Consider the following 13,009-nt stretch of genomic DNA (forward strand, 5'->3'; position numbering starts at 1 on the left):
CCTTCTGTTGACCTTAGGGACCTTCAGGTCCTCCGTCCTGCTCTGAATCTGTGCGCAAAAGGTCAGGGAGCAGGAGAGGCTGGCACCACGGGCCAGCCCGAGCTGCGTGGCAGCACAGCTCTAAGGCCCTTGTGCCGCCCACCTGAGAACATAGGCTGCTTTCTGGAAAGGTTGGTTTCTGAAAGCATAGACCCTGGCGAAGCGGTCTGACTTTGGTGCTCCGACCTTGTAGGCTCCTCCTCCTTCCTTGTGACTGTAACCCGCCATCTGCCCCCCCCCCCCCCAGCCACCCGCAGGAGGGTGGCTGAGAATGGTGGGAGTTAAGTGCTGTTGCCCCGGGGGGGACCGCACCTCCTACCGGGACCCTCTGCTTTGCTGTGCTGCACAGGCTGTGTTTTGTCTGCATGGTTTGGGGTCGCTGTCCTTGTGCCTTTTTTTCTTCCCTGTCACCACTGTACAGGATTTGCCATGTCCTCACTGCCCCTTTTCTACATCCTCGTGTTTACCCTGGTCCTTCCCGAGCCCTGTAAATGTGTACATAGCGTCCCACTTGGCGTCCACGGGGTCTGCTCCCAGGCCAGGCCTCCCAGCACGTTCTTCCACACGCGCCTCCAGGTTGCTCGCTCAGCCGTGCAGGTTTGGTAACTTTGTACAGAACTCTTTTCATTATGGTCTTAAGCTCAGGGGGCTCGAAGTCCCTCGTCCAGCCTGCAGCTAGTTTAGAAGCCTTGCACACCAGAAAAGGGTCACTTTGTGTAAAGCACCTTCTCCCACAAACGTCTTCCCGTATTGGTGTCAGTATTTATAGAAAGCAGAGTGCACCTTTCTAACCGTGGGGTTCGGCCCAGGGCCCCCACAGGGACGTCATGGGTCTGCGGCAGCACCCCTGGCCCCCAGAGGAAGCTCCAGCTGTGTGTGGCTCCCGGTGCTTGGCACTGGGCTGGGTTCAAGACCACCACCATCTGGTGTCTCGAACAGCTTTGGAACTCCCAAGTGGGCAGAAGAGGCTCCTCGCTGCTGCCCCGGCCTGCCATTAACTGCCGAGCTCTTCCTCATCTGCCCGAGGTGCTCAGACCCGAGTGCCATTAATTCCCCGACTGCTGACCGGACTCACTCTCGCCCACGGCCTGCTGGCTCCCTCCGTCCTGGCCCTTCCTGCTTTCTTGGCTGGGCCTCCGGGGGCCCAGATGGAAGAAGCTACATGTATGGCCTCGTGCCCAGGGGTTTGTTAGACGGCTTTGACTCTGGGATTCCCCTTGGGTCTCGCCCCAGGAGCCTCCCTCTGGAAGTAGGCTTATCTCCGGAGCTGGGGTGAGACCACCTCCAGGCCCCAAGGCGGGGAGAGAGGGGTGAGGCCCAAGGCTGCGTCCCAGGGCCCCAAGCTCTCCACGTCCTACCTGCTTCTAGCCAAAAAGGAGCAGGCTGTCAGAGGCAGGCTCCTTCAGGAACTCTAATGTACAGACCAAGGTGTAAATAAACAGTTTGCTTTTCTTGCCTGACTTGACGGTGAGTTTCTGTGGTTGGGGGAGGGAGGGTGGAAGACGGGAGGTCTGGTTCTGGGGCTCCAGGGGACAGACAGTGTCCTTTAGGAAGAGCAGGCCCCACCCTGCATACCAGGGGGGCTGGCGCCATCCTCCAGGGGCAGAGCAGAGACCCTTGTTTTGGCCTGCTGTCCCCCGGAGAGGTGTGGCTCCCAGAAGCCCCTGGAACACCACACCATTCCAGCCGCGGGGCTGTGATGCTCAACAACCTGGTCTTTGCTGCAGCTATGTTCCCTTTCCCAGCCGGGGCCTCCCAGGGGTCTCCGCTTGCTCTGGCCACTCTAATGGGGCCCCAGGGCCACCTTCCTCCCTGTCCACCGCTGCGATTCCTCTGGGTCACAGGCCCAAGTCCTCCCCTCAAGCGTCGTTTCAGACCGACGTGCCCGCACCAGTGCTGCCAAAGCTGTAAAGCATCAAGGTGGCTGTAGGTTGAGCGGCCCAGACCCCCAGATTTCTGCCCTCTCCTGGTCTGCCCCTTCCTCTTACTGTGGCACTCGAGGTGTCAAAGGGATTCCCAGGTTGCCCAAGCCCAGCCCCTGGAGCGGAGCCTGCTCTCCCTGTTGGCCCAGACCCTCAGGACAGGCAGGACCAGGTCCCTTCACCTCCCCACACAGGCCCTTGTGGCGTGGGTCTGCCTGTAGGTGGCCCCCCACTTAGTAGATTTACCTGGCTTCCTGGGCTGGTGGGGGGGGGGGGGAAGCCCCCTCCCAACACTGGGAATTTCTTGTCCGGGATCTCTGTTCCCTCCATTCTCCTAATGTGCCTCTTTCAAACTGCCCTACTTGAGTTGCCAGATCTGCAAATAAAAATACAGGATGCCCAATTAAATTCGAATTTCAGGTCAGTGATCCTTCGGTTTAAATATGTTCTGTGCAATACTTAAAAAATTAGTAATTGCATGTCTGAAATTTGACACTGGTTCTGCCTTTCCTACCCAGCTATCCAGAAGGAACTGCTGGCCTTTCCAGAAGCTGTTAGCCCGCTTGTGCCTTTGTCTTCACATGGCCATCTTCCCTCTGTGTATCTCTGTCCAGATTTCACTATTAGAAGGACACCGGACATTGGATTAGGGCCCACCCTATCCCAGGATGACCTCATTTTAAACTTGCTTATATCTGCAAACACCCTATTTCCAAATAAGGCCCAGTTCACAAATACCAGGGCTTAGGAATTCAACATTTCAGGGGGACACAATTCAACTCAGTTTGCTATTCTGGAGAGAGGTGAGAGCCAGCACTGCTGTGTGGACAGGCTGTGCCCTCTGCGCACGTAAATTCCCTGCTCACCTGTCCCGGATGAATAGCTTGGCTATTTCAGACATCACCAACCCTACGCCCCCTGGAGGCCACGGTTCCTGCAACGGCTTCATTGTCCGATCCCAAACTCACTAGGCCCTTAAATTTAGAGCCTTTTAGAGTGGTCCAGGCCCAGGTCAAAGTCTCCTGAGTAGGTAAAAAAAAATCTGCGTCTGAAATCCCCCAACCAACCGACTTGAGCACATTGTACGTGCCACCCTCTGTGTTGGGCACTGGAGGTTGGCACGGAAGAGACAGCAGAGGCTTATGTCCTCCTGCGGGCAGGGGAGCCAGGGAAAGGTCCAGGGGGCTGCAGGAGCCGGGGACAAGGGGATTGGGATCAGCTGGGGATCAGGGGCAGCTTCTCTGAGGAAGGGGTATTTCAGAGGAACCCTGAAGGGCTGTAGGATCAGGAACCACATACGGGGGAGGCCGGCAGAAAGCACAGCCCTTTTAGGGACTCTGGTTGGGAGGTGGCACAGGTGAGTCCACTCGGAGGCTGGTGGGCCCAGGGTGGATCTCGTTCACCATTAAGCAATTGTTTCATCGCTTCCTAATGCTCAGTGTAGAGCCGGGTGCAGGGCTTTGACGCTGAGCAAAACAATCTGCTCCTCACCCTCATGGCACAGGGTGCCTCCAGAATGTTCAAATGGGAGGTTCTCAATCCTGGCTGCGTGTTTGAATAGCCCGAGGGAGTTGAAAACCCCACGGATAAAGGCCCCAGCCCAGCGGTTTGGATTCAGGAGGTAAGGGGTGGGCTGGACGCCAGGGTTTTTCCAAAGTCCCCCAGGTGATTCCAGCATGTTCACAGGTGTGAGGGTCACTGCTATGTAATCCCCCCCAGAGATCGTTGGGAGGGAACAGCTGGTGGAGAGGCCTTTAGAGAACGAGCAGCAGGATCTTAAGCCAAGGAGTGGCCTGCTCGGGCCGAGTTTTCAGAGAGCGGCGGCGGGACCAGGCGGCAACCTGACAGAGGAAGTGAGAGAGGAAGGCAGCCTGGGACTCAGGTAAGACCCGGGTTGTTCGCTATTTGTTTGCGGAGTAAGATGAGGAGTTAGAATTGCCAGATGTCAGTGGTGGTTTGGGCAAGGCAGCCAGGCTTCTCACAGCCTTGCTGGGAGGGTCTCCGGAAAATGTCTCAGCTACATGCAAAGGTGGGTAAAGTCACTTTCTGCGCTCCCCGCCCCCCCCACCCCCCCCCCTCCACCGCAGCAAGTGCAGCACCCGTCACACTACAGCGGCCCAGAGCCCTGTGGCCAGCAGGGGGCGCTCGCCGCGGGACAAGGCGGGCTCTCCTCGGATGCGGCCCTCTGATTTTCCAGCCCTGGGGATCGGGATCTGGCGTCATTCCCCTTCCCTTACTCCGTGCCTAATGCAGTGCGTGGTTCTCGGGAGGTAACGCGAGGTAGTTGCCGTTAGCTTGCGTGCGCTTAGGGCTTCCTGTGTGCCAGGCAGTGTTTTATGCGCTCCTTGTGCACTGGGCCATTTAACCCTCACAACCATGGAGGGGAGGGGGGCAGCATTATCTCCATCTCACAGATGAGGAAACTGGGCCGCCACAGGCGACGTAACTAGCCGTAAGTCACCCAGGGTTCACGCCCAGGCAGCTGGTGAGGGGAAGAGTCATCCCAGAGCGGGACCCGGAGGAGAGGGTTGTTCAGAGCAGGGAGGAGTCACTTCCGGCTAGCAAGGCTTCAGGGGGAAAGGACGTGTACGGAGCCCTGGAGCCTGAGCCTGCGCTCCAGGAGCAGAGGGGCTGTAAGGGCACCGCGGGAACAAGCGTGTGGAGGTGGGACACCGAAACGATGGTGGCTTCACTGCGGCTCAGCTTGGCTGGCGGGCTGAGGGGTCACTACCGCCACAAATGCCCTGGGGGGGGGGGGGGGGGAGGTTGTGGCCTCTAGGACCCAGGAAGTCCGGAGCCAGCTTCAAACCAGTCCTTCCAGGAACAAAACCAAGTAGTTGGGTTGGGGCTGCAGGAAGTTCCCCTCACTCTCCTGCCACCCCTAGTTGGACCCTGGCTTTCACTCCAAGCTCTGATACTGTTCTGATTTGGGCAGGACGTTGGTGTGGCCTCTGGGCTTTAAAAAAAAAAAAAAAAAAAAAAATGGTGGAGGGGTGCCTGGGTGGCTCAGTCGGTTAAGTGTCCTCCTCTTGGTTTTGGCTCAGGTCATGATCTCAGGGTTCATGAGTTCAACCCCCCACATCAGGCTCCGCGCTGCTGGTGCTGAGCCCACTGGGGATTCTCTCTCCCTCTCTTTCTACCCCTCTCCCGCCATGCTCTCTCTCCAAATAAATAAATTGTAAGATTTAAAACAAAAATTAAGACCATGTTTTAAATGGTGGAGCTCCTGAAAGGCCCAAATGCAGAGAGCAAAGGTGCTGAAATCTGAGCCCCTTTAAGTCACAGTTAGTGAATGATGGGGGGGAGTCTCCAAAGATAGTCACCATTGATTTATTCCCTCCCTGTGTGCAGGCGTCTCCCCTACTGAGAGAGGTGGAATTTCCCTCCCCTCCCCCACCTTTGGGCTGGCCACGTGAGTACCCTGATCAATACATGGAAAGGTGCATCATGTGTAGCAGAAGTGATAATCCTGGGACTTCTCGGCTCTGGCCCTAAGAGGCGGCAAGGAAACTTCCGTTTCCTTCCTCTTGACATGCACCCTCTTGGAGGGCGGCTGCCATGCTCTGAGGAACCCCAAGCAGCCACGTGGTAAACTGAGGTCCCAGCCCAACAGCACCAGCTCAGTGCCAGCCATATGAGTGAGGTCATGGTGAGCCTTCCAGCCAGTCCAACACCCTTGCCGACAACAGATAGGGCAGAATTGCCTGGCCAACCCCCAGAACCACAAAAAGGGTCTAGGCTTTGAGGCATTTGGTTACATAGCAATAGACGCATGAAACAGTGGGTGTTCAGGAGTTTGCTCTCTGTCAGGCCTCCCCTAGCAAAAACCCATCTTTCCCAAAAGGAATCCTCCCAAGCATCTTGGGGAATAATTGGGTCCATCAGTCCCCTGACCTCACCCAGGTAGTTCTCTTACTGTGCAGGAGCCCCATGGAGAATCCTGAGTGACTATGACAGCAGGATCACGTTCAGGGAAAGAATGAGTCCCAAGGGCTGTAGCTGCATAGCGGTTGTGCTCCCTAAGGCTCCTGCCTCATTTTGGGGCTTCTGGGGTGACCTGATTGTATTCAGCTCATGATCCGCCTGGGGGCCCTCCTCGCTCCTTGAAAGTCCAAGCCACCTTGAAACATCTTGTTAAGAGGGAATGCTCCACCAGCAAGTGGAGGAGTCTGGGAAAGGTAATTGAACTAACCACCAAGAAGGGAAAGAAAGAGAAAGACGACCAAAGCGCATTAATCCTAAGTATGAAAAGCAGCCTTCATTTACATGTCTACAGGTGTGGCCTTCTCTCTAAAAAGGTTTCAAGTTGCGCTGACGTTTTCCTATTAACAGCAGTCTTAATTTAGAGCTTTCGGGCTGGCAAAGGGACCATGAAACCCGACCAAAGGGAAAAGTGTCAGGTTGCTACTGTGCCCAAGGAAAAAAGGTCAAATAGCGTTTCAGCCCCCTGCTAACTTTAGCAGTGAATAATGAAGAAGGTGTTCAAAATTTAATTAACGCAGGGCTGTGGCTAACAGCTAACTAACCCTGCTATTTTGGAGATGAGGAAACGAGATTAAATAACCACTGAGGGGACACTGGGCATGACCCCTCCCACATTCATCCAACCTCATGGAAGTTTTTGTTTTTTTAATGTTTATTTTTGAGAGAGAGAGAGCAGGAGCGGGGTAGGGGGAGAGAGAGAGGGAGACACAGAATCTGAAGCAGGCTCCAGGCTGTGAGCTGTCAGCACCGAGCCCAATGTGGGGCTCAAACCCATCAACTGTGAGATCACGACCTGAGCCAAAGTCAGGCACTCAACCGACTGAGCCACCCAGGCGCCCCCAGCATCACTGAAGCTTTAACTCCTCCATGCAGATAACCACCAGCCCGTAAACCTAGCACCAAAGAGTGTGCTACATGTAGCCTGCCGTATCAACGAACTACTGCTGTGTAACAAACCCCCCCGCAAAATGTAGTGGCTTGCAACAGGAACCATTCATTACTTTCACCATTTTGTGGCTAGGGTGGCAGGTCCTCGGCTGGGTGTGCCCGGGCTCAGCCACATAGCTGCATTCAGCTGATGAGGGGTCTGCTGGGCTGGAAGGTCCGAGATGGCCACACTGATGTGTCTAGCAGGTGGTGCCTGCTTTCGGCTGGGAGACTCTCCTGGCCTCTCACCCTCCGTTAGCCAGACTGCCTTCCTTACATGGGGGTCTCGGGACAGGGCTCTGAGATATCTCCCGGGCAGAAGCTGCAAGGTCTCTTGGGACCCAGGCTTGGGATTTTACACATCACTTTTGCCACATTCCACTGGTCAAGCCCATGTCCAAAGAGGAGGGCATAGACTCTGCCTCCGTATGGGAAAGCAGCAAAGAATGTGAGCCTGAATTTAGTCTGCCACGCCTGTCTATTTAAAATTACAACCAGGGGAGGCTGGGTGGCTTCGTCAGTTAAGCGTCGGACTCTTGGTTTCTGCTCAGGTCATGATCTCACGGTTTCGCGAGTTTGAGCCCCGCATCAAGCTCTCCGCAGTGTGGAGCCTGCTTGGGATTCTCGGTCTCCCTCTCGCTCTGCCCCTCCCCCACTCACCCTGTCTCCGTCTCTCTCGAAATAAACTTAAAAAAAAAAAAATGGGGGCATCTGGGTGGCTCAGTCAGTTAAGATGTCCAACTTGGGCTCAGGTAATAGTCTCGTGGTTGATGAGTTCGAGCCCCGCACTGGGCTCTGGGGTGACAGCTCAGAGCCTTGAGCCTACTTTGGATTTTGTGTCTCCCTCTCTCTTTGCCCCTCCCTCTCTTGCATTCCATCTCTCTCCCTCCCTCTCCCTCGTCCTCTCTCTCTCAAAAATGAATAGACATTAAAAAATTTTCTTCGGGGCGCCTGGGTGGCTCAGTCGGTTAAGCGACCGACTTCGGCTCAGGTCATGATCTCGCGGTCCGTGAGTTCGAGCCCCGCGTCGGGCTCTGTGCTGACAGCTCAGAGCCTGGAGCCTATTTCAGATTCTGTGTCTCCCTCTCTCTGACCCTCCCCCGTTCATGCTCTGTCTCTCTCTGTCTCAAAAATAAACATTAAAAAAAAAAAAAGAAAAAAAATTTTTCTTCAATAAAAAAAAAAATAAAAAATAAAATGACAACCCTTCCTCCCCCCTCTGGAATTTCCTATCCTTCTTCCCCATTTGATGTTTCTCCCTAGTGCTTTTCACCAGCTGATATACTATGTTTTGCTTATTTAAGAATGGAAGCTCCATTAGGGCAGGGATCTGTGCTGCTTAGTTCATTGCTTATAGCTCCAGCACTGAGTCTAGCACATTGTAGGTACTCAGTGAGGATTTGTTGAAGGAATCGATGATGGGAACCTCTTACTACTGTGCTATACGGAAGTGGGTATGGCCTGATTTCTGCCCCCGGGTTCTGTGTTCTTGAGCCAGCTCTCACACTTCGGTGAAGTTTCATAGCATCTTTGCCAATGCAAAAAGGTCCTAAAAACGGCACAGACGTTTAGAAAACAGAAGTCTGATCACATACTTATGGCTGCTCACTCAAGGAGACAAGACCTGGCTCCCAGGCCTACCAGCTGAGAAGTGCACCTGGACAGACCCACCGTGACCCCACCAAGGAGCAACCCAGTGCAGCCTAGGGTTGGCTGTGAGTCACAGCAGAGGGTCGGAGAGCGAAGAATTTTCTTTTCAGGTTTTTTTTCTTTTTAAGGTGCTTTTATAAAATACACTCCTTAGAGCAGTTTTAGGTCGGTAGCCAAATTGAGAGTCCCATATTGCCCCTCCCCCACGCACAGCTTGCCCCACTATCAACATCCCCACACCAGAGTGGTACCTGTTACAGTCGATGAAATGATCCATTTAGAAGGACATGGGCAATGTTCATCCCACAATGGTAAGTGAGAAAAATCTGGACACCATGAAATATACATATCTGAAAATATGCATCTGACCCTCCTGTGTTTCATATACTCGATTTCATCAAACTCACAAGCTTAAAAAGCTATTCTTTTAGGTGCCATTAAAGGGGGAAAAGGCTGATAAGACTCCAACTAATCAGTTGTCATCCTGATTTTTAATTTGTTGGAATGTGAGGAAAAAACCTGTGTCCGAAGATAAATACATTACAGTGTGTTTCACACACACAAGAACGTAGGTACTTGTGTTTCTCTCCGGTGGGGAGACCACAGGTCCTTTGAATTCTCCTGTTCATGCTCTTAAAAACTTGCCTGCTTCTTCAACAAACGGGTGTTGGGAAAGCTGGAGAGCCAAAAGCAAAAAAATGAAGTTGGATGCCTACCTTATACCCCATACAAAAATGAGCTCAACATGGAATGAAGACGTAAACATAAGACCTGAATTGATATAGCTCTTAGAAAAAAAGAAAATAGGGGAAAAGTTTCATGACGTTGGATTTGGCAATGATTTCTTGCATGAGACCAAAAGCCCAGGCAACAAGAACAAAAACAGACAAATGGAACTGATGACATCAAACTTAAGACTTCTGTACTGTAAAGGAAGCAATCGACACGAATGAAAAATCAACCTACAGAAAGCGAGAAAATATTAGCAAATATCGAATAAGAGATTAACATCTAGGATATAAAAAGAACTCCTATAACCTAACAATAATAAAAAAAAAATAACCAGAATAAAAAATTGGCAAAGGACTTGAATAGACATTTCTTCAAAGATCTACAAATGGCCGGCGAGCATAGGAAAATATGCTCAACATCACAACCAGGCAAATGCCAATCCGACCACAATGAGATACTACCTGATGCCCATCAGGATGGTCACTATAAAAAAAAAAAAAAAAAAAACTGACACAGATGTGAAGAAATTTGAACGCCTGTGCACTGGTAGTGGGAATGTAACATGGTGTAGCCACTATGGAAAACAGTACGGCATTTCCACACTTTTAGACGGTCAAGATAAAACTGTGTGTGTGGTTTTTTGTTTTGTTTTGTTTTAAGCACACACAAAAATCGCTTTCCTGGGTTTCCCTAAATCTCCACGATGTATACTTTTTTAAAAAGTTCTATAAATAAGCAAGAATGACTTTGGAGTGGCGGTGGAAGGGTGAGCAATGGTGCCATTGGTCTGATTTGTGTCTCCCCGCCCCACCCCCCCCCCCCACCCGCCCTCGCCCGGCGCTGGCCTGCAGGAGGGCTGGAGTTGGCTGCAGTTGGCCATGTCCTGCCCCCAGGAGGAGGGTTCTTCCACCCCCCACCCACCTCTCCTGGAACAGACGCCGTGGCCACACCAAAGTCGGGTGGAGGGGCGTAACTGCCTTTAAAAAAAAAAACTTTTTAAACAAAATACAAGATCTACAAAAAAGTATAAAGGATCATAATAAGCACTCATATTCCCACCATTTTAGCTTTTTGCCTCTTTCATAGAATAGACACCAAACATTACCAACAAAGTTCCTTTTGTCCCCTATCTCCAGCCAGTCTCTTCTTCTCCTTTATATTTTACTACTTTATACTTTTACCTGCTTTGTACGTCTTTCCCTTTAATAAATGGTTTTATTGTCCTATATCCTGCTTTATGAATCACATGTGGTTTTGCGCACTACCTATGCCGACAATCCTTCCTTTGACTCTAGATCATTCCTTTTTAATAGTGACCCCCTGTTCCCTGGCATGGACAGACTATCAGCTTCATCCAGGTCGCCTCCCAGGTTCACGCCCACTAGCACTGTCGCCACGAACATCCCTGGGGGCATCTTCTTGTGCGCCCACGTCGGTTCCTCCCGGGCAAGGCCATCTTGTCTAAACAGATATTTATCAGGAGTCTCCCGTGCCAGGGTTTGAAGGGCAAGGGCGGAGCGTGAACCAGCCGGGGAACGTTTTCCTTACCCAGACTGCCGCTCCTGCGGGGTTAGCGAAGGAAAGTCACCTCCCCGCGCCCCAGAAGCCTGGCCCTCATCCCCCCACCCGGCTCCCTACATGTTTTTCCAAAGCCAGGACCGTCCACGCCCTCACTGCCCTTCTTGCCCCTTCGGCTCCCGGTATGCTCGGCCCGAAGCCCCGTAGCTGCCCGCGCAACCTGCCGACCCGACGGAAAAGACCCGGCCAAGGTCACACAGCGGCGCGCTCGCGGCCGCGGTATCCGCTTCCGCTCGCGTCGTAGCAAGCATCGGCCGTGGTTTTTCTCCGTCTGGGCTCCCGGTCCCGCCGAAGCCTCTCGCTGATCCCCGGCGGGCCTCCTCCCGGCTTTCCCGGGGAGGAGGGCGGGGCCGGGCCAGAGCGCCGCTAGTTCGGATCCCGCCGCAGGCAGGACTCCGGCGCCAGGCCCGGCCCGACCGAGCCGCTGGCAGAGCTGGGTCTGCAGGGGCGGGTCTGGAGGGGCGGGCGGGAGGCCGGGGGCGGGGCCGGAGGCGGGGCCATGCGCTTCCTGCGCCTGCGCCGCCTACCCTCCACTGAGAGCTTCCACCGCTCGCTCGGCTGTCAGGCGCGGTGGCCAAGTGGTAAGGCGTCGGTCTCGTAAACCGAAGATCGCGGGTTCGAACCCCGTCCGTGCCTGGGGCTTGAGGTTGGGGCTTGGCGACGGGGGGGTCTGTTGTCCCCACGTGCGCCGTCCCTTAGCTGCGTGGCATTTTTTACTTTTCAGATTCCGTCCGGGCGTTCTCCAAGCTGCCCCTCCCCCCAGGCTGTGCAGCGCAGGCCCGGCCAGTTCGCTGGGGCTCGCGGGACCGCTGGTGTGGACGTGCTCCGTCCCTGTCGCGCAGCGCTGCGCTAGTGGCACCGGCGTTCGTCTCTACGGAGCCCCGCTCCCCTTGCCGTCCTACGCCGGCCGGACCTTTATGGGGCCCCTGTGATACCGGTGGGGACGCCGAGGCCCCAGGTGGAGAGCCCACGCGAGGCATTGACGTCGCCAGCGGGGGAAGGGGCTTTAGCGTCGCTTGGCTTTGCGTGTCTTAAGGGTGGGAGAACTTTCCAGAGAGGACTTTGGAATTTCTGGACCGGTGTTTTCTGGTTTCTGTTTGTTCCTTGAAAGGTGAGTTATCCACCTGTGCTTACCGTCTGCATTCTTGTTGAGGAAGCCAGCCACATCGCTCAACTGGTGGGCACTTAGTCCTTTCCCAGCTCTTGGGAACTGACAGTTTGAGTCTGGTGCCTGTCTGTGTGATCCGTTCATTCCGGCCCCCTAGCCAGTTATGACACTCCCCAAGTCATCTCTAGGATAAACAGCCCAATTTAATATGACATGATGTTGAGTGCCTCTAATTTCTGAATCACTCAGCCTGTCTCCTTTAATTGTAATCCTCAGCAATGAAAATACTACTCCAGAGATAGTTTCATGAATGGAGCTTAGGCCTCCCTCGTTCCACATCCCATGCTTCTCTTAATGTGACCCCAAATCACATTACCTTTCCAGAGGCCCCTGTCACACAGTTGACCATGGGGACATGGGGAGCTTCAGGTGGACTGAATGTCAGAGTCTCTGAGGGGATATCTAGGGTTATCAGAAGACAGGATGTGGGGCCCTGGGAACAGGGAAATGTATTGATCTTTTCCCTAAGATTCCAATAAATGGAAGAAATGCTCTTGGCTTTTGAAGGGAATGCTGAGCTAGGGATTCGGTGTTGTCGTGGAATTGTCAGTAAATACAAATTGAGACAGATTCTGGATATTCAGAAATAGGAAGAGGAAAGGTCCTGAACTACTGGATCGTGCATTGAATCTTATGCCTTAAACTGGATTCCTGATGAGAAGGAACTCCACAGTGAGGCATTGGGTCTCCCGTAGAAGCTGGAGCAGAGAATTTCACCTGTATAGAGGTGGGGACAATGAATCAATAAAATCAATAAAAGAGAGTCAAGGTACAGAAGAGGTCAACATACAGATGTTGGAGGAAACATGGGCCCCCAAAGGTAAAGGGCCAGACCCACGTACTGGGATGAGCACGGGAGCAGAGGTCTTACAGTTACCTTGAAGGCCCACGGGTATCTATACTCACCTTGGTGGGGCTGGAGGTAGGTCATTGGCTTAAAGGGTGAGGGCACAGGCAGGAAGGGATACCTATGTTGAGTTTATGGCATGACCTTTATTAAATCACTCAC

At 53.3% G+C, this 13,009-nt stretch overlaps 1 non-coding gene across 1 annotated transcript; it reads left to right on the plus strand.

The window, feature by feature from the left end:
- The first annotated feature begins 11,396 nt into the window (after window positions 1–11,396).
- On the plus strand, window positions 11,397–11,468 carry TRNAT-CGU. Its single transcript has one exon. It is a non-coding gene; the product is annotated as a tRNA-Thr (tRNA).
- Window positions 11,469–13,009: the final 1,541 nt, after the last annotated feature.

The sequence above is a fragment of the Panthera leo genome, chromosome E1 (genome assembly GCF_018350215.1).
Source record: "Panthera leo isolate Ple1 chromosome E1, P.leo_Ple1_pat1.1, whole genome shotgun sequence".
In the NCBI taxonomy this organism is placed as follows: domain Eukaryota; kingdom Metazoa; phylum Chordata; class Mammalia; order Carnivora; family Felidae; genus Panthera; species Panthera leo.